Genomic DNA, 22,371 nt, shown 5'->3' on the forward strand with positions numbered 1-22,371 from the left:
AGCGACGCCGGGGCGAGCGAGATGCACGAGCCATGTCCTGGGAAGGTGAAGTAGAGCGACCAGAGGAGGTTGTGTACGGTCCGGGAACGTAGGAATCTGGCCCTGGTGTCCTGTCTCGCTCAAAGTTGGCGTAGCCTCGCCTTTCACCTGGGTGACGCCCAGGAACGTAGTAATCAAACCTAGGTGCGCTGTCTCGCTCAAAGGTAGCATAGCCCCGCCTTTCATCCTGCTGACGCCGACGGCAGTAGCGAGAAATGTGGCCGTGAATACCGGAGTAGAAAAAAACCGGGCGCGACTACCGCCACGGAGAGTAGTACGGCTGTGCAGGAGTATTCGCTGGCAGCGAAGCTAGGGGTTCGCGGTAAGCTTCGGCAGGTGGAGACTGAACGATCGAGGGAGGCCGGGAGGCGATTTCGGCCTAACTTGGCGGACGAAATGGTCCAGTAGACTTTTTCATTGGGGCGTTTGTCATCGACGTCAGTTCGTCCTTGATGATGTCACGCAGTCCAGTAGGAGCGGGGCGAACGGTCGCAAGCGTCGCAGGTCCAGAAAGGTGTCCGTGAAGTTGCTCCCTGATGAGAATGCGTATCAGGGCTCGCAACTCAACATCACCGTTGAGACGAGGGTCGCAAGAGGCGCGTGGCAGGCGAATAGACTGCAGTGTGTCTAGACGTTGGCATGCTGTGATAATATCACCAACGCAGGTTGGGCTCTGCATGACGAGAGCATTAAAGGCGACTGTGTTGATGCCCTTCAGTATGTGGCGAACGCGGTCAGCTTCCGCCATGTCACTTTGTGCGCGGCGGAAGAGAGCGAGGACGTCCTCAATGTAGGATGTATAGGACTCATCCTGGTCTTGTACGCGCGTTGCCAGCCTCTGTTTCGCGATTTCGGAGCGTCCAGACGACATGTCGAATATCTGGCGAAATTGCTGGGTGAAGGATGGCCAGTCCGAAAAGTCACTTTCGTGTTTAAAAAACCACGTCTTCGCAACTTCAGTTACGTAAAAGGAGACATACCGCAATTTGTGCTTGTCGTCCCAATGGTTGGCGTCGCTGGCTCTGTTGTGATTGAGCCATTCGTCCACGTCGTCGCCGCGGAGGCCGGCAAAGACGGGAGTATCGTGGTGTGTGGTGCTCACCGTCCAGGTAGGCCCAGCTGGCTGAGCAGACGTGGTAGCAGCACTGGTAGATGGGTTGGTTTCTGCCATCACCCTGGTAGGCGAGAGCAAACGACGACCGGACCGGAGCTCCAGGGGAATCGGGAAAGTAAGAGGACGTGGGAATCGAAGCATGCTCCACCACGTGTGAGACGTTGACCGATGCGATGCCTTTATTTCCGAGCAGTCGGCCGAGTCAGAGACGAAGCACCGCACGAGACAAAAGATGATGATGAGTCGTAGGTACAGATGACGACGACGATATGCACAAACAGCGCTCACACAAGATGATGAGTCGTTTGTACAGATGACGACGACGAAATGCGCAAAATGCGCTCACAGTTTCTTTTAGGCTCATTGTAACTACTGTATTCGGATTCACAAAAACGTTCTCACGCTAAAACTGTTCGCAGAAGCAGGTGTCAGCGAATCGTGGTGCAGCACTTACGATCGAAAAGCTTTGTGAATTCGGCCTCTGGTGCTTTGTTTGTCTGTTTTAGATCTTGTTTGGTTTTGGTATCACTTCTTATAATGTTACCTTGAAAACAGCTTTAATGCGTGTATACATCCTGCCCGCTATAATCCTCCTCGAGCGAATATGGGACTGTGTGATAAATAAATGAAAGGCTGTTCAAGTGACTGAATCGTACTGGTTCTGTTTTCAAGAAGGCTTAAATGTGCGTGCGATGAGGCGAAATTTAGTCACGGTGTTACGCAGGCTAATAACCAAAGTGGGCCAAGCAGCAATAAAACATATACGTACCGCCGCAAATATACACAGGCTTCAAGCGTTGAGTTGTACGAACAATGCTGAAAATGTGTTCCTATAATAAAGTTTCACCGCATGGCCTGCATATTGGTTCTTGGTTCACTAAAGTCATGTTATTCTATTGATATTATTGCGATAGCAATTATATGGACACTCCAAAGCAGATTTCTGCCGTCGGCGTCGCCGTCGCCGTCGCCGTGAGGTTCCGTATGACGTCAATGAAGATGAAATCGTCGCCGCGCGCCGAACGCTGTATGTGCGAGTGAAAGGGGGCGAGGGACGCGCCCTTTCACGGGGAGTGAACGCACGGCGGAGAACAAACGCGCGTTCTGCGCCGTGCTCCCGTAAGGGCTGCAGAAGTCGGCGTCTCTTTCCTCCTCTACAATCACCATATATGTAGAACAAACGCACCTTCTTCCGACGCGCGAAAGGCCGTTGGGGGGGGGGGGGAGGGGGAGGGAAGGGAGGCGACGTTTAGCTGCGGCACCCAGTGCCTATTTATATCAGAGGCTCCGGCAACAGTCACCAACGCCGCACGCATTTTGTGCGAACGCGGGCAAAACGCCAACGGCGTTGACAATAGTTCTGCGTGTTGCCGGTGCTGCTGCATGTACAAGTTTATACAGCTGATAAAGCTACTATCATTACTCCGTATAGCCCTCTACAAATTTGCTATCGCAATTGATGCTTCACCTTTAAGGTGAAACGCGACAACTTTTTTTTATAGTCGTATGCACGCCGTCATATGCAACCGTTGTCGCCTTGCGTCACCCTTGAATCACCTGTTAACAATAAGATTGTCGAACTTGGTGTGTCCTAGTGGTTTTCCCTCAATCCTTTGGTGCGATACATCATTTTGTAGTTGGATTCATGATCTGTCTCGTTAGCGAATTTATTGTAAGGATAAGGCAATGCCGCGTGCAGTTGTGCCTTTTCTCTGTGCTCTATTATGTCTGACTAGCGGCATTTTCAAGCTTAGTAGATTAAATAAAAGAAGCAAATCAATGCAGCAGTTACACCATTAAACATTGGTGTAGAGAGCACAAACTTTTCATGTGCCAAGAAAATGACAACGTAAGGGTGTGTAAATGGTGTCATGCCACTCAAAAAGTTTTTTAGCATTTAACGAGAGTGCATCAATCAGCTGCTGAATATCGTATTTGACCGTTTTCTTCCCGAAGCTCTACACAACGCCGCCACACACGTCGCATTGCGGGAAGAGACGAATACTGTCGAAAATTTTAACAACTTCATATTGAGAATGCTTATTGTAACAAGAAAAAAAAATTTCTGCCGGCTTTTTCTAGCGCAGCATGGGCTAGAAAGAAAGCAAGTGCTAAGATCCAAAGGCAGAGAGTTGATGGACTGTCACTATCCGCTTTCAAAAGCACAAAGCCAATTTGTCTTATCTGTGGTAAGGTTGTAACTGTTATTTGAGCGACTAGGGGAATGGGACGATTTTTTGGCGAGAAAACAAAGTAGTAGCCCTGGCATTGTCCGATAAATGACCATACCCTGACAGTCCATGTCTCGGCCGCACGAGAGTGGAGCCACGTGTGCAACTTTCAACAAAAAGCGACTACAGCGCAAAAGCTTGTAATACTCGCCTTCGCGTACTGCCATTAAATGTCGCACGTTTAATAAAAGGAAAAGAAAGATGAAGTAGCACTGTGCTTTTCGATCACCTCGGAAGGGGACTACTCCCAAGAACACCGAACGCAGATGACTCTACCAACTGCAAAATTGTTTAGGTGTTTCCGTCGAACGAGACAGTGCCGTTATGTTAATGTATTGAGACGCTGCCCAAAACAAACAGGAAGAAAACAACAAGAGACGGGAAAGAGCGCACACTACCTAATACCACCATTTTTGGGCACTTGTACTTTGGATTCAATTTTAAAGCTACGGCTTGCGCGACAGAATATATCCATTTTTCTAACAAGGAATCGACCCACCACCCGAAATTCTCTTTCTGCGTGCTATTTGCGCCATCCAATAGAAAACCGGATTTACAACATGTCTATGCCACCGTATCCGCAGTGGCAGACGCCAAGCTGCTTCTGTAAACGACACGCTGTGCCACATTTACTCGAAAAAAATTATCGGCACTCGGTCACAATAAGACAGAACTGCGCCTGTATTCGAAACTTGTATGTGTATTGCGCCTGGCTTGAGCGTAATAAGTAATAATAATATTAACTACAATAACATTAACAATAAGGTCAATTTCGCCCGACAGACGAATCACTGATTGCAACAGAAATTTATTAGACAGCTGTGCAAACTAAGGTTAGTCGTTTTATCAGCTGCATAAACTGCTGTAAACATTCGCTTACTAACTAAATTAACCTGCACGTTGTCACGCGCGCACAATCACACACGAACACATCTCTCTCGATAAGCGCGGACACTCGCTGTCAAAACGATGGCGTGGGGGAGAGCGGCAGCAACAGCGAACGAATTGTCCATCGTGCTAGTTCTAGTTTCAACGCGAACTAATTGCGCCGAGAATTCACCGCACACGAAGGCATCAGGGGCACTTTAACGAAAAGCTATTCCAAACTGCTTCTATTCTATTTTTGCAATCAGGCCTCCATGATTGCCCAACTTCACTTGTCTTTCACGCAACGTAAAGGAAATATATTAGCGTAGCTTGCACGGGAGGCGCAACGCTACAGAGAAAGCGGAGCTGATAGGCACCTAGCTTGGCCTGGCTTTTGGGCTAGCCTAAGCACTACCAAGTCCTCCCCAGCATGTTCCGGAATTTATTGATCATTTATCGATTATCGATTAGCTGCTGGTTGACTATCAATTGTCTATCGATGACAGACTAAGCTTAAGTAGTCCCAACCATGCTTAGCTAGACTTAACCAGCTTCGCCAGTTCACAGAGGTATGTGTCATTGCGCTTGTACCCTTTCTGCACTACCGCCAGGATAGGCCCACAATTTCTGTTCGCAGGTTACGGACTACGCTCGGCTTAAACAGCTCCGCTGTTAAAAAACCGCGAGAGCTAGTCACTTTTATATGACGTGTGCACACTAATTATCCATGTGAGACCGAACAGAAAAATATTATTTTTCGATTCTATGCCTTTTTACCATCAGCCATCCGCAATTGGTCAAAAGTTTTCGGGCTGCGTCCACTTCGCCTGTCTGTCACCTGACGTCCAAAAACCGCGAAAAATCACTGCGTCAAAGTGGCGTGTACGCAATAAAGATGCATTATTACGCCGATCAAAACTTCATTTTCTTTTTTTATAGCCGGAACTGCCCCGTTCCGACATGAATAGAAGGTACCCGCCGATCGCTCTGGCACTGGCTAGTCGGAGCTGCCGTGGAGAATGGATTAATTTGCCTATATTAAACATTTTGCGTGACATATGGTTGTCGAGTCCTTTCAGCACGTAAACGACATCACTATGTCAAATTTTCTTCACTGAAGATTTGTTTTAGCTGCATTATTACGTTTCCGTTGCACGCCGACGTGATTTTCTAGCAGACACCGAAAGCTAAGTAAGAAGAAGCAGGGCAAACGCAGACGCTGGCAACACCCTCCTCAACAGGTTATCTACTTTCACTGCGCTAGCCCGGCCCCACCTTGCCGCCTACAGTTCTGCGTGCTCATCGCCCTTGGTCAGCCAATCAGGTAAGAAATATATGTCAAGTTAGGCAATGCTATTCCTTTTGAAAGCAAACAACAGTCACCTCCTATAAAATAGGAGAGCGTTTCAATAGCCTTCTCAAACAACGCTGCGAGTCACCGCCCGATGCTTGCGTTGGCGGTTACGTAAATTGGACATCAGGAGATTGGAAGGAAAACAGATTGGAATAGCTTTACGTCATAGGGTCCCAGCCATCGGCCCGTGTAGACTTTGTACCCAGAGCAGATCGCTTTCTAGATCGGGGCCGCGCGGCCGCGCTCAGCCGCGTCATACGTAGCCGCCACGGGAGTAAAACGTCCCCCACTTTCCCTGCGGCCTTGTGCGCGATGGAAGACGGAGCGCCTTTCCTCCGCCTTCCTCCCTTGCGCACGCGAGACTGAGCAACCATTCTCTGCTCACCCTCTCACGCTTTCACTTTACCCACACCATACGGCGCGTGGCCACGATGTTATCGCACTTGGACATTATACGAAACATCTCGTCAACGACGACGGCGGAAATGTGCCTGGAGTGTCCATATATTTGCAATCGCAATAAAATTATGTGGATCCGAGTCAGTGTGGGAAGCAGAGTAAGCGAAGCTTTCTCTGCTGTTGGCTTTGACTGACGGTAGTACGTGGTGATCTTAACAGTGAATGTTTAATTTCTTCAGCATTTATTGCAATGCGAGAGTGGTGAGTTGATGTTAAACGTTACCCTGCGTGCACCTGTTTGTCCGTGCAATACCCACAATACACAGCGCCGTTTTTCATAACCTTCGAGATTGAGCCTCCAGGCTTCTCAGATGAATCTGGCACGCTTCCACTCGCACCGGCAACATACGGCATCCGGTCGCGATGTCATCGCACTCGGACTTCACACGGAACATCGCGGCGACAGCGAAGGCGACCCGGATGACGTCGGCGTAAATGCGCCTGGAGTGTACATATAATTGCTTTCGCAAAAAAAAAAAAAAAGTTGTGTACGGTAAATACCGCTGCCATAAACTAGAAGCTTGTTTCCCCACAGTACGACTCACTTTGTGGAGAAACAAACGCATTGTATGTGTTCTTCGTATTTCCAAGCGATTTGGTGCGACAGCATTTAAAATCCCGGAATCAGGTTAGTCCTGTCCGCACGACTGTCATACCAGTGTTTTGTTGCACTAGGAGGACATTGTAAGAGTCATCTTACGAGAGGAAATATTCCCGACAAGGCGGGGCTCCGAGAAACATTGTCAAGCGATTACCTATTTGCGCAGCTAAGCAATCGTATGGCTCACAGCAGGCCCTACAACAATTGACCCGGTGTAGTTAAGCGGTTGCGGCTCCACTTTCCCAAACCTTCACAACCTTACCTTCCCGTATAACGTGCGAGATTTGCGTACACTTAACAGGCACGCATGATTTTAGTTATACTGTCACGTTTAATGAAGAGGCGACTTCTAAAAGAGGCCGTTAAGGTAAGTCCGAGTCGACAAAGGGGCAGCGCAGCACCGACAAAAGACCAAGGCGCTAGCTCGTGCACAAGACTGTCCTCGTCTTCTTCTGGGAGCAAGTGGCACAAGCGCGTGGCATTACCCCTCCTCCCAGAAGAGCATCGACTCGATGCTAAAGAAAGCATGGACGGGCAGAAAGACTTGCCCCAGGAGAAACGTAATGGTCCGGAAACCACGGCTATTGTGGTGTGCAATATGGTTTTAACCGCACTACGTGCACAATCTCGGGCCGCGGTTGTCGGCGTCGTGCTGGCTGGGGGCCGTCAGGAAGGACTTCATAATTGAGGTCACTTACTCGCCGAAGCACTTTGTAAGGGCCGAAGTACCGACTGATAAGTTTTTCCGAAAGGCCTTTACGGCGGACGGGGGTCCAAACTAACACTTGGTCACCCGGTTGGTACTCAACTTGTCGGTGGCGGAGGTTGTAGCGTCGCGCGTCAATACACTGTTGTTTCCTGATGTTCACGCGAGCCAGTTGGCGTGCTTCCTCGGCACGTTGCACGAAACGCTCAGTGTCTTCATCAAGATTGTCAGAAGTGTCACATGGTAACATGGCTTCTAACATCGTCTGCACTTCACGACCGTAAACAAGAGCAAAAGGCGTGAAGCGTGTGGTCTCTTGCGTAGCGGTGTTGTACGCAAACGTGACGTATGGTAGGACTTCGTCCCACGTCTTATGTTGCACGTCTATGTACATCGACAGCATGTCGGTCATTGTTTTGTTAAGCCTTTCAGTCAAGCCATTTGCTTGAGGGTGATAGGCAGTCGTCTTTCGGTGCGTGGTGTAACTCAGCTGAAGAACTTCTTCAAGCAGCCTTGCCGTAAACGCCCCTCCTCGATCCGTGATGACATAGGATGGGGCGCCATGACGTAGTACGATGTTCTGTACGAAAAACTGTGCAACCTCAGAAGCTGTGCCTTTAGGAAGAGCCTTTGTTTCAGCATAGCGGGTTAAATAGTCCGTGGCGATAATTATCCACTTGTTTCCGGAAGTAGACAACGGAAACGGGCCCAGGAGGTCCATGCCGACTTGATCGAAGGGCCCTCGAGGCGGTTCGATAGGATTCAGCAATCCCGCAGGCTTCACATTCGGCGACTTTCGGCGTTGGCATTCACGGCAGGCTTGGACGTATCTTTTAACACAAGTGGCGAGTTTCGGCCAGTAGTACGATTTTCGTACCCTGGCAAGGGTTCGAGTGAAACCCAAGTGGCCAGAAGCAGGCTCGTCGTGGCATGCGAACAGGATTTCATCACGAAGCTCTGTGGGTACGACCAAAAGATAGGTGTTGTTGCTGGCAGCAGAATTCTTCTTGTATAGGATGCCCTGCCGTAAACAAAACTCGGGGGCAGAGTGACGTTGCGGCCTTCTAGATGTTCAATTATGGGGCGCAATTCACAGTCTGCTCGCTGCCGTGTCGATACGTCTGTCCCGCTTATGGCGCCAAGAAAAGCGCTGTCGTCTTCGATGTGTTGATCGGCAGATTCAACAGGTGCGCGCGACAATGTGTCAGCATCGTCGTGTGTGCGGCCGGACTTGTACACGATGGTCACGTCGTATTCCTGCAGGCGCAGGCTCCACCGTGCCAGTCGTCCAGAAGGGTCTCTTAGGTTTGCCAGCCAGCATAAGGAGTGATGATCCGTCACGACCTTGAATGGGCGGCCATAGAGGTAAGGTCGAAACTTGGCAAGTGCCCATACGACGGCAAGACACTCTTTCTCCGTGGTAGTGTAATTGGACTCGGGTCGTGATAGGGTGCGACTGGCGTAAGCTATGACCCTTTCGTCGTTCTCCTGCCGCTGTACGAGCACCGCACCCAGACCGACGTTACTGGCGTCGGTATGAATTTCTGTTTCGGCTTCCTCGTCGAAATGTCCAAGAACCGGGGTGATGCCAGGCGATGTCGAAGCTCGGCGAAAGCTGCTTCTTGTTCAGAGCTCCAGATGAACGGCGTGTCGTCTCTAGTGAGACGAGTAAGTGGTGCAGCAATTTTAGAGAAATTGCGTATAAAGCGCCGGTAGTATGCGCACAATCCCAGGAAGCGTCGAACGCTTTTCTTGTCTGTAGGAGTCGGAAAAGCAGCTACAGCGGCAGTTTTCTCGGGATCGGGACGGACGCCTTCTGCACTCACGACATGACCAAGAAACTTCAATTCTTCATAACCGAAGTGACATTTCGGAGGCTTTAACGTGAGGTTAGCCGATCGGATTGCCTCGAGCACTTGCCGCAGTCGCTTAAGATGTCCGGAGAAGCTGCCTGAAAATACGACCACATCATCCAGGTAGACGAGACAGGTTTGCCATTTTAGGTCAGCGAGCACCGTGTCCATCATCCGTTGGAAGGTTGCCGGAGCAGAGCACCACAACCCGAACGGAAGTACTCGGAACTCGTAAAGTCCATCCGGAGTGACAAAGGCTGTTTTCTCCCGGTCACGCTCGTCTACCTCCTCTATTTGCCAGTACCAACTTTTCAAGTCAAGGGAGGAAAAATACTTGGCTCGCCGTAGCCGTTCAAGAGAGTCATCTATGCGCGGCAACGGATAAACGTCCTTCTTTGTGACGTGGTTGAGTTTTCTGTAATCAACACAGAAGCGGAGAGTGCCGTCCTTCTTCTTTACCAGGACAACCGGTGACGACCACGGACTGTTTGAAGGCTGGATGACGCCATCGTCAATCATTTCCTTGACTTGTCGTTGAATTGCTTCTCGTTCTTTCTGCGAAACACGATATGGCTGCTGGTGAATAGGACGTGCATCCTCGTAAGTAATTATCCTATGCTGCGTGATGGGTGTCTGACTGATTTTCGACGATCGAGCAAAGCAGTCCTTGAATTCACGCAACACTCCCCGCAGTGCCGCCTTATTGTCCTCCGACAGCTCGTTATTGATGTCGATATCTGGGCCGCATTCTTCATCGCTGTCGCTTTCTTCACACGCGAAACACTCAATGACGTCCTCCCAGGCTTCAGCGTAAGCGACGGCAGTGCCCTGGAAGAGGTGTCGGTGCTCATTTGTGAAATTGGTCATCAAGACGTCAGCTTGGCCATCCCTAACGTCAATGATTCCTCGAGCCACGCTAATTCCGAGCGTAAGTAGAAGGGAGACGTTACACTCTGCGAGGACTTCGCCTTCACGTATGCCCTCGGACGTTACCGCAATCATTACACTAGCACGAGGTGGTATCGTGACGCTGTCGTCGAAAATTCGAAGAGCGGCTGTGCGGCGGCTGGCATCTCGTGTCGTCGCTTTCTTTGTGGAGAAAGAGATACAGCGTCGGCGGAGGTCGATGATGGCGCCATACTCTCGAAGAAAGTCTATGCCGAGTAATAATTCACGGGAGCATTCTCGGAGAACAAGGGAGCTGATCGGAAATGTAGAATTTTGAATTTGCACCCGAGAAGCGCACACACCAAGCGGTTTGACGACATGTCCGCCAGCTGTCCGTACGTGCGTCCCTGTCCACGGCGTAATGACTTTCTTTAAATGGCTTGACAGTTTTCCGCTGATAATCGAATAGTCAGCGCCAGTGTCGATTAAGGCAGTAACATTTCGACCGTCGATCAGCACAGGTATGTTCATGGAGAAGTCTCCAGCCTGAGATACTGGCGTCGTGAAGTCTCCGTCGGTCTGAGGTCGCTTCGATTGGAGGTCTTCGGCACGTCCAGTATCAGCGGCCTCGCCTCGAAAGGTCGCTGACGTTAGTTTTCCAGGCGAGGGCTCGGAGATCGTCCTTGCGACATCCGCCTTGCACCTCCCGAATAGGATGGTCGTGGTGACGGCGATCGCGACTGGCGCCTTGATGACGGTGGCGCACGCTGTCGGGCGAGAAAATCTTCAAACTCGGGTGGCCGTTGTCCGAAACGGGGTCGGGGTGAATTGACAGGAAACCCCTGGAGTCCAAGGCGGCGGTACTGGCACTCTCGGTATAAATGTCCCGCCTCACCACAGTGGTAACAGAGCGGTCGACGATCAGGCATGCGCCAAATGTCCGATTTACGCGCGGATGGCCGAGCCTCTCCAAAATAAGGAACCGCCTGCGCTGACTGAAGCGTTGCATACGGGGTGACGGCAGGTAGGGGCGCTGGTGCAGGGATAGGGGGCCTGAATGCGTCGGCATAAGCCGCACGCTAGTAGTCGCTCATGGTAGGAGGCGTCACCGGCGACGGGGCGGTGCATCTTAAAACGTCAGCGTATGTTGCCCGTCGAGGTTCACTTGATGTTGTGAAGGCCTCAACTGGTGGAGCGGCCTGAAGTGCTGCTTCGTAACGTGGTGCGCCGAGCGCATGCTGCACTTCGTCACGCACGACGCTAGCGACGAAGTTGGCTGAAGGCTGTTGCGTCTGATGCAGCTGTCGCAGCTCGTCGCGGACTACCGCTCGGATAATCTCGCGAAGCGACTCGACGTCGGTCGTGAGAGCTCCTAGGCCACTGGTAGCAGAGGAGAGATTCACTTGCCGATCGTATTGGTGCGAGCGCTGGTGCAGGGCCTTCTCCATGGCGACGGCGTCAGTGAGAAACTCCGCAACCGTTTTGGGCGGACTACGAACGAGTCCACCAAAAAGCTGCTCTTTCACTCCGCGCATCAAGTGACGCAGCTTCTTGTCTTCCGACATGGTAGGGTCAGCTCGCCTGAAGAGACGCACCATGTCTTCCACGTACATAGCCACACTCTCGTTGGGTTTCTGAATGCGAGACTGGAGGGCCCATTCTGCTCGTTCTCGACGATCGGAGCTGGCGTAGGTGTCCAAGAGCCTGCGACAGAACTCACGCCATGATGTCAGGATGCCTTCGCGGTTCTGGAACCACGTGCGAGCACCATCCAAAAGACAGAAATAAACGTTTTTGAGCTTCGCCTCGTCGGCCCATCCATTGAACTCTGCTACGCGCTCGAAGTCCGCGAGCCAGTCTTCCACGTCTTCTAGAAGGTCGCCATGGAAGGTACTTGGCACCCGCGGTTTTTGCAGCGTGTAATGAGGAGGTACCGGAGGTACCGGAGTAGCCGTCGCAGGGTTTGTCGAGGTAGTAGCGGATGTAGCATCCATACCTGCCGACGTTGTTGTTGTCCTCTCAGGTAGCGGCTCAAACTCGGGGGCCAATCCCTGGATTCTCCGGCTGGAGCGATGTACTGGCGTGAGCACCGGTAGCGATCTAGCGTTCCTGCTGCTAGGAGGGGTCTGTTGCATGGGTCGAGAATACCCCGCACCTCCACCAGAAAAATGTCACGTTTAATGAAGAGGCGACTTCTAAAAGAGGCCGTTAAGGTAAGTCCGAGTCGCCAAAGGGGCAGCGCAGCACCGACAAAAGACCAAGGCGCTAGCTCGTGCACAAGACTGTCCTCGTCTTCTTCTGGGAGCAAGTGGCACAAGCGCGTGGCAATACTTCCGAACTGAAAAAAAGAAATCACGCAGAAACTCCTCTGGAAGTCGCCTAAGTATGCACAAACCTTGTGCCGCTTGTTAATCGCCACGCAGCCCGGTGTCATTATCAATGTTATGAAATTTGATTCTACCAGCATAAACCCTTATTAACCCTTATCGATCGTTATCAACCTTATCGAACACGATGCGACCCTTATCAACTATTACCGGTCCTTATCAACCTGGATGACCAGCTAAGCTGTTGCAAAACTACCATTACAATTGCTGAGGGGGGCATGCAATGTTTTATTCCTGGTTCGGATGCTTGTTTTGAACTTGTTCTTTATTGAAATATGTGCTGTTCTGTGTATTGTATGGATGACATCAATGAATGTATGCGCTGTTCGTTTCACTTCGCTGAGCGCTTGTAGCCTCTGCCTTACGTGGTTATGAGCCATTGCATTCGTCTTACGTGACGGACGGCCAAATTTCTCATTTGGTAGGCATAGAAATGCTTATGCATTTAAAACTAAAATGGCATCGTTTATTAAACGAGACGAAGCTGCTGATTTTCGCTGTAACAAGGGGACTCTCTTTTCCTCTTTATTTCGTTCCGTCACGCGTTCTATAGATCATAAGTTTTCCCTTTCAATTTTTTTTACACTGATAATATTCCAGCCTTCGCATTGTTGGCACATTGCACTGTCAAGTAAACACAAGTAACAAGTGCTCTATTTGGCGATGTCCTTTTGTGTCAAAAATTTTGGTAATAGTAAATCTTTCTAAATACCTTATCTTTTTAAATACCAAATGAAACACTTTACCATGCGCCGAAACTTCAGAAAAAGGGGCACGCGCAGCCGTTCTTAGTGCTTCGATGGCACTCCATAAAGCCATTTGGCCCGCTCCTTCTTGCAGAATCTGACACCATCATCTTCCCTTATACGCCAGGGCGCAAATATGCATCACAGCTGCACATTCGTGTCCATTTTTAGCATGGTCCACAAGCTCTTTGCCATCAATTCAACAGCGGACGAATCTTTTGCCCCTGTAAAGATGCTTTGCCGCATAGTAGCCACACAAAAGCGCCCCAGGAAAAAAATCCAGCCAGCGGAATAAAACCAAACTGGACCTACATATACAGAGAGACCTACAGTATGTGCCACTAGAGTGCAATTAGCGGATTAGTTTTTACTGTGCTGCAAATGACGTTTAAAAAATCACCCCATGCATTTTAAATGGGTCTACAAAAGTGCCCCAGGAAAAAAATCCAGCCGGCGGAATTAAACTACACTCGACATATAGCTTGAGAACGTTGTCGGGATTGAGTGTCTAAAGTGCAAATTGCGAAAAACGAGCCATTGCTCAGCAATAGATTTTTAAAAAATGCTGCCCATAGAGTTACGCCGACCGCATCGCCCCAGGGTCGGCTTCACCGCAGTAGTCAATGTCCCAGACTGCTGGACTTGAATACGCAGGATGGATAACCGATGGACCATTAGAGCTACAGAATGGATACGAAGAGAAGTGAAGCGCAGTCTAGGACGGCAGAAAACTAGGTGGGGTGATGAAGTTAGAAAATTCGCTGGCGCAAATTGGAATCACCTATTGCAAGACAGGGTTAATGGGAGATCGCAGGGAGAGGCCTGCGTCCTGCAGTGGACATAAATATAGGCTGATGATGATGATGACAGTCATTTTTCACGTGTGACTTCAGCTTGGCACAGAATGCATTGAAGCATGCAATGCATAACGGTTGCGTGTGCTCGAAGGCCTACTTAAGTCCTTTATTGAGCGGGCCCGACAATGGCCCGGGCCCGTGGCTTCAAGCCCGAGTCCGGCCCGGGCCCGCGGCCTCAAGCCCGAGCCCGGCCCGGGCCCGTGGGTTTAAGCCCGGGCCCTGCCCGAGCCCGCCAAAAAAACGCTTCGGACGGCCCGGCCCGGCCCGCGGGCCGGGCCGGGCCCGGGCTTTCTGGCCGGCCCGGGCCCGTGCAGAGCTCTAAAGACAGCTACTTCTGCGGTGACAGCTGCAGGAAAGGCGCGGGCCTCTATGAAAGTGGACATGTGCATGACATTAAAGGAATTTGGGACAATCCAGTCCGCATACGTGCCAAGTGCGTCCCGCAGACCACCGTAACAAAGCCCAGTTACGAAGTCGAGCTCGTGGTAAGCAGCCGCTTTGTTTTGTTGACTAATGCGATGTTTCAGTCGTTTTTTGTTGTTCTTAAAATTCTATCCTTGCCACATTCCTGTTTCTGTGCCTTAATAATATACACACGTCGTTTGGGCAGACTATCTCAAATAACTCCGCACGGAGCGATGCCGGTACATATTCTAGCGATCTTGCAACCGCTGATTACACGTGACATCGCCGAATAAGTGCCATAGAAGTTGCTGCAATAAGAACAATTGCAAAATTGTTGATGGAGATGCGTACCCTCGTCTAGGAAATCGGCAAACGTACGGGTGAATAAAGGGGGCGAGTTAGCATTGCACCGCCATGGCAATTCTGCTGCGCTCATCGAACTGCCCTATCCGCACGCAGTTTTCGCGACTTGAAATTCTCTTAGTGACATGCTTGAAAACGTACAAAGCTGTAGTATGAATATTTTTTCCCTCTTAATGTTATGGAGGAGAGAACACACACGATATATTTTGAAAGCGAAGCAGCGCCGGCCTGGCAGCAAAACCGGCGCTGGCAGCAAGGCCGGGATTTGTTCCGTCGTCGAGATGCACGCAGCAATAATTAATATACTTTACATAGGTACTGGATTTCTTCGTCCAGTCGGTACCCAGAATTTTGTCATAGATGCATCTTACGTAGGCCTGCAATGTCTCTTTTTGTTTTAGAGCTCTATTTGCCTGTGTAGGCTTCGCTACATTGCATCGAGGGCACGGTAGCAGTGTTTTGCGGGCGAGCATTTTCTCAGCCATCCGTGATAACGATTTTATTGTCTTACGCTTAATATGCACCAAAACTATTTTTTTTCTTGCATAGGTCACAATTGCACTGTATGCTTTTAATGGTCTTTTTTAATTTATTTTAGGGGAGGGGGGCATGTATGTACGCCCATCATTTATTAAGCCGAGCACATGTCGAGTTTAGTGTGTCATTATTCAAACCATTGTAGATTATAAAAAAGGTGGGAGGGCTAAAAACTTATGTGTGCAACTATTACCAGAAATCTGATAGCAGAACTCAAGTTAAGCTTAAGTTGTGTTCAGGCTAAGTGCGATGGTAGTCGTACAAAATAGCTAGCATGTGGAAGGAAATAATATAACTGCCTTGGTTACCCTAAAAAATTTTTGCTTTCTTGGCAGGCCTGACTATTACTGATCAGTAATAGTCAGGCCCTAATTATTATGACTATTATTGATGAGTATCAGTACCTGACTTTTTGCTGCAAGATGCACTCTGCACCTGCAAGGCAGGTAAAGGCGGATGGTGCAAGCACATTGCTGCCGTCGTCCATTACATCAACGAAGAAAACAGATCATGCACAACTGGGTCAAGGCTCTGGGGCAAGCCTTCTGTGCGCGCACTTGGAACGTACAAGAAGGGATCGTGTTTGGATGGCTTCCTCAGCAAGGCAGAGGAAGATGTTGTGCAACTGCCACCAGATGTGCCACCTAGTCAGGATGCAACTGTGTTAGCTGAACTACTTGATGGTTTGTGGGACCACAACTGCTCGCTTCTAACAGCCATAAAACATGAGCTATCAGTGACAATTCCTAAACATGCTGAACAAGAATTTCTGGTAGATGAGGAACAGATTGTAAAGGGGCATTTTCGTCTTTCGGAACTGCACCGTGGAAATGGCACGCAGCACAACACAGACGAGATGTGCTGTTACATGCCAAACATTGAGATGACTGCTGAAGAAATAGCAGACACAGAAAAGAAAACACGGGTCCCAGGTCAAGACATGGTGCACTGAAAAGAAGAGCCAGCCGCATATCAGCAAGTATCCGGCCCTCACGACATTTTGCGTTCCAGGAAAGCACCTAATGTGCTGGCGGAAAGCTTCCTTTCTGCCAAATCATTTTACTCCCAAGCGACAGCTTATGGAATAGCCCTTGAGGACGAAGCCATTTCTTGTTTTGCGAAGAGCACGGGGGCTGAAATTAAGAAATGTGGGCTTCATATAATGCTGGAGCAGCCATCGCTTTGTTGCACACCAGACGCAGTAGTTTTGCGAGGCTCCACATTGTCACTACTGGAAGTGTCCCAATTCGTGCAAGGACAAAGCAATTGTTGACAGCAACGCAGCCGTGTCAAATGTTTATATTTGGTGTTCCGGAATGGGCGTGTAGAACTAAAGTCATCGCACAAGTACTACACGCAAGTGCAGACATCACTATACGTTCTTGGCCTCAACAAGTGCTTTTTCTATGTCTATTCACAGGCCCAACAGATCTGCATTAAAGTGCCACTTGACAACAACTTTATTGCACAGGCCATCCCCCGACTTGAGCAATTCTACTTTAAGCGCTTTTTACCAGTGTTAACTCAAAGGATGGTGAAAACTTCCAGTTAAATTTTCATACTTACACAAGGTAGATCATACAGTTACAGGTGCTTTAAACACCAAAGTGTAAATTGTGTCAGTTCGTCCATACAAGTCCTTTCCAGCTGAAGACAAACCTTTACATTTACATCGTCAAAGGCCAAGTGTGATCTGTATAATGCCGCTGCATTAAAAAGGAACGTCATATCTAGGCATCCGATTCGTTGGAGCCATCAAAAGAATGAAAGGGAGCGACTTACTGGAGTCAGCTACTGTAACTGCTACTGTACTTAAATTTTACGTACAATTTCACATGGTAAATTCTAAGGTATCTCTGTATCCAAGCTGCTCCTTAGCCTTCCCCGGGCAACATCATAGACTTTCATCTCTTTTGAGTGAATATTTAATGGGAAAAATTTCCCAGCAGCGAGGTGCTGTAGCAGCTACAGCAGTTGACACTAGTAAGTTGTTCTCTCTCTTTTGATGAGATCTGCATTCAAGACACTTAAATGCCATGCTTTTTAGCGCAGTACTATTATACATCAAACTTGCGTGTTCGAAACAATATGTAAGAAGGCATGTCCTGGGTGGTAACCACACGAAAAGTGCAGGCTGAGGAAACCACTTATATACCCAGTTTTAGTCTCAAAACCACGAGGAGCATGTGTTTGCCATCCTGTGGTGAAGCCCAAATGCTTTTCTGCATTCATGGCTTGTGGCGCGACATCGTTTCATTTTTGCCAGTGTTAAGGGCAAGCCAGTCCTTCCTTTCTTCCAGCACAATAATGCTACTACATTGCCTATCATTACAGATGTATTACGGACAATCACTCAGACAGCTGTGCTAACGCCTGTAAGTTTGCAAAAAGGTTATGCGCTGTTCTGTGTCATATTTTCACATTTCTGTGTCACTGAAGCCTATCTGTGTACATGGGTACACATAGGTGGACGATGCCAATTTCTACTACAAAATAAAAAGTGGCATCTGCAAGGGCAACACAAAGCGTACAAAATGTGAGTAAACACTAAAGCAGGAAAAGAGAGAAACTTCCAGAGAAATAGGCACAGCTCTATCAAAAATCCTTACACACCCTTCAGATCAAAACCAATTTATTTTTTTTACTTACTACACTTCAAACTTTGTCACTTTACTGGTTGGTCGACCTTTACATTGATGTGAAAATTATAATAAATTGTGTTCCATTGACATAACTTGCTAAGCTGTATAAATGCATGCACATTTATGTGCACTATAACATGCACAACCATGAACAAGGCAGCGTAGTGAGAAGATGACAAAACAAATGATGTTCAGAGTTGTTGCACATCTGCATACATTACAAATGGTCATCACAAACATTTACAGAGTTCGTTAAATCTGTTACTAAAATATTGCAAAAACAATGCGAACTCAGAGTGGGCAAAAAGTGACACAACTTACAAAAATGCACAAGGTGAATAGCCAAGCAAGCTCGAACACAAATGCTACAAACTAGTTTCATGCACATACTCTACATTATGAATCACTTCAACCTGGTGACCACATTTTGCACGATAAATGTGCTCACAAACACTGAATAATTAGGATAAAGAAACATGTTATAGCTTGCAGCTTCATGCACCAGTGGTAAACATGCTGCAATCCACGACTACAGCTTAGTTTTCCAAAGGTGCACACATAAGACTAAGGCCCGCATAAAAAAGTATGACATAAGATTAAGGCCAGTATTCACAAATCACCCTTGAATTGAAATGCCCTCCTAGCAAAGAAAATCCTATTTGAAACTGAAATTTAGGGAACTTCGAGGTGCGGTGGAGTGTTTCCCTCTGTGGAGTCAAGATGTAGCACTGATTAAGAGAGCATTTACAATTATGGGTCGAAAGTACCTTTCTTTTTCTGGTGGAATGGATATGTACAAGGCATTATTATAGATGACATGCTATGATTTCCTTGCATGCCCACTAATCTTTGTCCTTAATAATTGGAGCCTGCAAATTTACCAGCACTGCACACATGTCGACGATTTTGCCAATGTGAGGAAGCAAATCAGCAGACAGTCTTTCTGACAATATTCTCAAAAGCTTCATGCGCTGTATGCACTGCTCAACATGTATCCTTGCACTTGCAATCTCGTAGGTGCTGAGAACCTCCTGACGTGTAAAAGGCTCATTTGGTCGTGCAAAGGTTGGCATCTGAAATTTAACTCCTCGCTCCACAAGAGCACTCCTGATTTGAGGAAAGCGCTTGTCAGCGAGCACAAGGTCCCCTGGCTCAAGCATGTGCAATATGCCACAGTCAGATGTGATGAGAGAGTCGGTGGCACGGCCCCCATAAGGCCTTGATATATAGCTTATGATGCGACATGGAGTTATTCCTACAAGGAATTTCACACTGTATGTTCCTTTGTAGCTAGAATACATGAGCACTTTCTCATGGACAGTGCTTGGCGCCGCGCAGGGTACTTCTGTGCAGTCAATGATAACCCTGCAGTTCACATAGTTGGGCTTGAAGCACTTGGGCATCATCAGCTGTGTGGTTGACCGTGATGGCCAGTAAATTACTGGCCGCATTTTTGCATAGAGAGTGGAAAGGATGAGCAGAAAATACCTAGAACATGTGGTTCTGTGCAACCCCCCAAAAAAACACCGCCAAGGACGAGTAGGACAAGTTTAGCTTTAGCTTCATCAAAAAAAGAAGCAATTTGTTTGAAGCACTGGTGGTTTCCTCATTCCTCTGTACTTTGAGCGCCTGAACTACAAGACATAGCAGCTTTGTAAAAACACTCAGTGAAACCCCAGCAATACACCATAAAATATCTGAAGCGATTTCACTGGGGCAGGATGAAACACTCGCATAACCAAAGAAGCCAGGGCTTCAGGTCGTGTGGTCAACGTTCATAGCATCACATGCAGCGTCCTTGACGTCGTAGGATGTTCCCCATGATCCATCCTTGCTTTCCTTCTTGCAGGGAAGAACAACCTAGAGCAGATGTTAGCGAATGAACAAACAGAACAGTCTTAAAAACACTCGACAAGGGTAGCTATGGGGGCTTTTTAGTGATTCATGAGGAACATTTTTGAGGCAGCGCGAAACGTAACAGGACACAAGAAGGTAAAAAGACAACACACAGCGCTGTGCGTTGTCTTTTTAATTGTGCCTTCTTGTGTCGTATTACGTTTCACGCTGCATCAAAAGTTAAAAACACTATTTGCCCAAACATTGCTGCATGACTGCGAAAGACGTGGTCTGGACCAATTATATCAACGTGACAAGAAAGTGGATCTCGGAACAGTAATACTTCAAGACAATCAATCAATGGCAAATTAAAGTAATGGAGTGAAATTGAAGGAAAATGGAGTGTAGCCAGGCCAGGCAGAAAATTTCATGATGAGATGAAATGAGAAAATCTCTAGGCACGGATTGTAGTCTTACTGCAAAAATTCATTCTGCAGTCGACAGGATATACGGTAATGTTTGTCTATGACAGTAGTCATTTATTCTTTTATTAAGCGGTTCTAGCACCATGGTAAAATGCTGACTATTGAAAACAATGCACTGAAAAGCCCATCCTCCCAAAGTGACAAAAAAACGTAGCTTCATTCACTGTAAACAAGCACACGCAAGATCAAATGTGTACAAGCCACTCTAGTAAGCCTCATCCTACCTGCGTCTCAGCTTCACATTCTTTGAAACAACAAAAGAAGAGGCTCGGCATATCCACCTCCGAGAACCATGTGCAAGGGTCTGTTTGCGTTCCTATCTGCACAAATTTAAACCACAGTGGGGTTACCTTCTTGCCATTTCTCCTTTCAACTTTGTTTTTGCACTATGCAAAGCAACAGCAGCATAGGCATCACTTGTCCCATTTTCCTCTCACACTACAAGCGCTACTAAAGAAATGTAGAGTAGAAATATGACATTTTACATTTGCCTGGACTTTCCTGAAACACCGAATTTCATGAGAGGGTTTTTCTGGTTGATAGACACCTTAGAACTACTGCTGTGGACGGCTGTTACAAAATGTGTTGTATGGCCATAACAGGCATGCAAGGGGAGCTTCTGCATATCCACGTGCATTTTTCATCTACACCGAGGCTGTGACATTTCCTTTTAGGTGGGGACCTTCTTTCAGAGACAGAGAATGTAGCTGCTTTCAGCTCTTGTTTTGGTAAGAGTAATCCTGAAAACGTTGAAGATGCTGGTAGCTGTAGGGCATGTTCAAAAGCATTGTTATTGCTGTTAGCAACATTCAGATATGCTCAGCTCCTGGTAACGCCATGGAAGAACAGCTGCCACTGTGATTTATTCAGCACTAAAGATTGTTCCTACTTAAGTTGCAGGGTCAGCTGCCAAAAATCTGTCTTAGCTTATAAGGATACCTTAGAGGAATGCTAAAAATTTCTTTATAATAAAAGAATGCAAAGACATTGAGGTGAAAAGGTGGGTTTCTGCTGGTGGAAATAAACAGTTTGTAGTGAGTGCTTGTGTAACCTTTCTTGTGCATGTGTGCAGCTGTTCGAGTTATGAATAATGCACTTTACAATAGCAAACAGTGGTAAATCCTAAAAAAAGCTTTATAATCTGCTCAGACAAAGGGAGCGCAACCTATTCAACAATACCTACACTTGTGTGCACTGCAGTTGCACCACCCCATTCTTGGTCGTCAGGAACTGGCAACACATAGCTCCATGTGGCTTGTCCGTGCTGCTCACGTGAGCGGAGCCTGCATGATATTATTGTTTAAGCAAAATGAACAAAGCACTAAAGAGACTGTGCTTGTTCAGCATAAACAAGTCTATCAATATAAACAACATGCGTACGTTGGCAGTGTTAACAGGTGGCATTTATGTACCAGAATGTAGCTAGAACAAGCTGCTAATGGGAGCAATTTTATGACGGCACGAAGAGTTGTTCAGAGCATTTATAATTCCATTATTAGAATGTCACAATAATTGCTGTATTAGAATAAAGACACCAGAGTCCGAAAAGCTTAATTTAGAGCAACCAGATAACCTTGAATGGCACATGCAGCAATCCCAAAAGTATAAATCCAAAAGTATCTTTAACATTCTCTCCAGCTAAGAAAGAAAGCACATGTCCACGCAAGACAAAACTTGTGCTGTACAGTACCTTGCTTGTAACGTGAAGGACTTGTGGCTTTCATGCCTCTTTCGTTTCTGTTTATCTGTTGCTGCTCTTTAAGAGTCTCCTTGGCTGACTCTGCAGTTAGTTATGATTGCCACTAGTTATGATTTATTGCATAGAACAGCTAAAAGGTGGTCTATTAAGGAAAGAGAGAGGATAACGAGAGAAGGGAAGCAGACGAGTAGAGGGAACACACAAGGTGCATGCACGATACGGATAGCTGCAGAAGAATGTCCTTCAGTAGACTTAAGTACGCTGGTGATGGATGATTTCCGCTACGCAAAGGAACACATTTA

The 22,371-nt window shown here is 47.8% G+C and overlaps 1 long non-coding RNA gene across 1 annotated transcript; it reads right to left on the reverse strand.

The window, feature by feature from the left end:
• Positions 1 to 19,791: 19,791 nt before the first annotated feature.
• On the reverse strand, positions 19,792 to 21,645 carry LOC125947368 (uncharacterized). The gene is made up of 3 exons (XR_007468244.1): positions 21,550 to 21,645; positions 20,595 to 20,686; positions 19,792 to 19,909 (listed from the first exon to the last, which is right to left on the reverse strand). It is a non-coding gene; the product is annotated as an uncharacterized LOC125947368 (long non-coding RNA).
• Between the last annotated feature and the right edge of the window lie 726 nt (positions 21,646 to 22,371).

This window comes from Dermacentor silvarum, chromosome 8 (assembly GCF_013339745.2).
Source record: "Dermacentor silvarum isolate Dsil-2018 chromosome 8, BIME_Dsil_1.4, whole genome shotgun sequence".
Classification (NCBI taxonomy): domain Eukaryota; kingdom Metazoa; phylum Arthropoda; class Arachnida; order Ixodida; family Ixodidae; genus Dermacentor; species Dermacentor silvarum.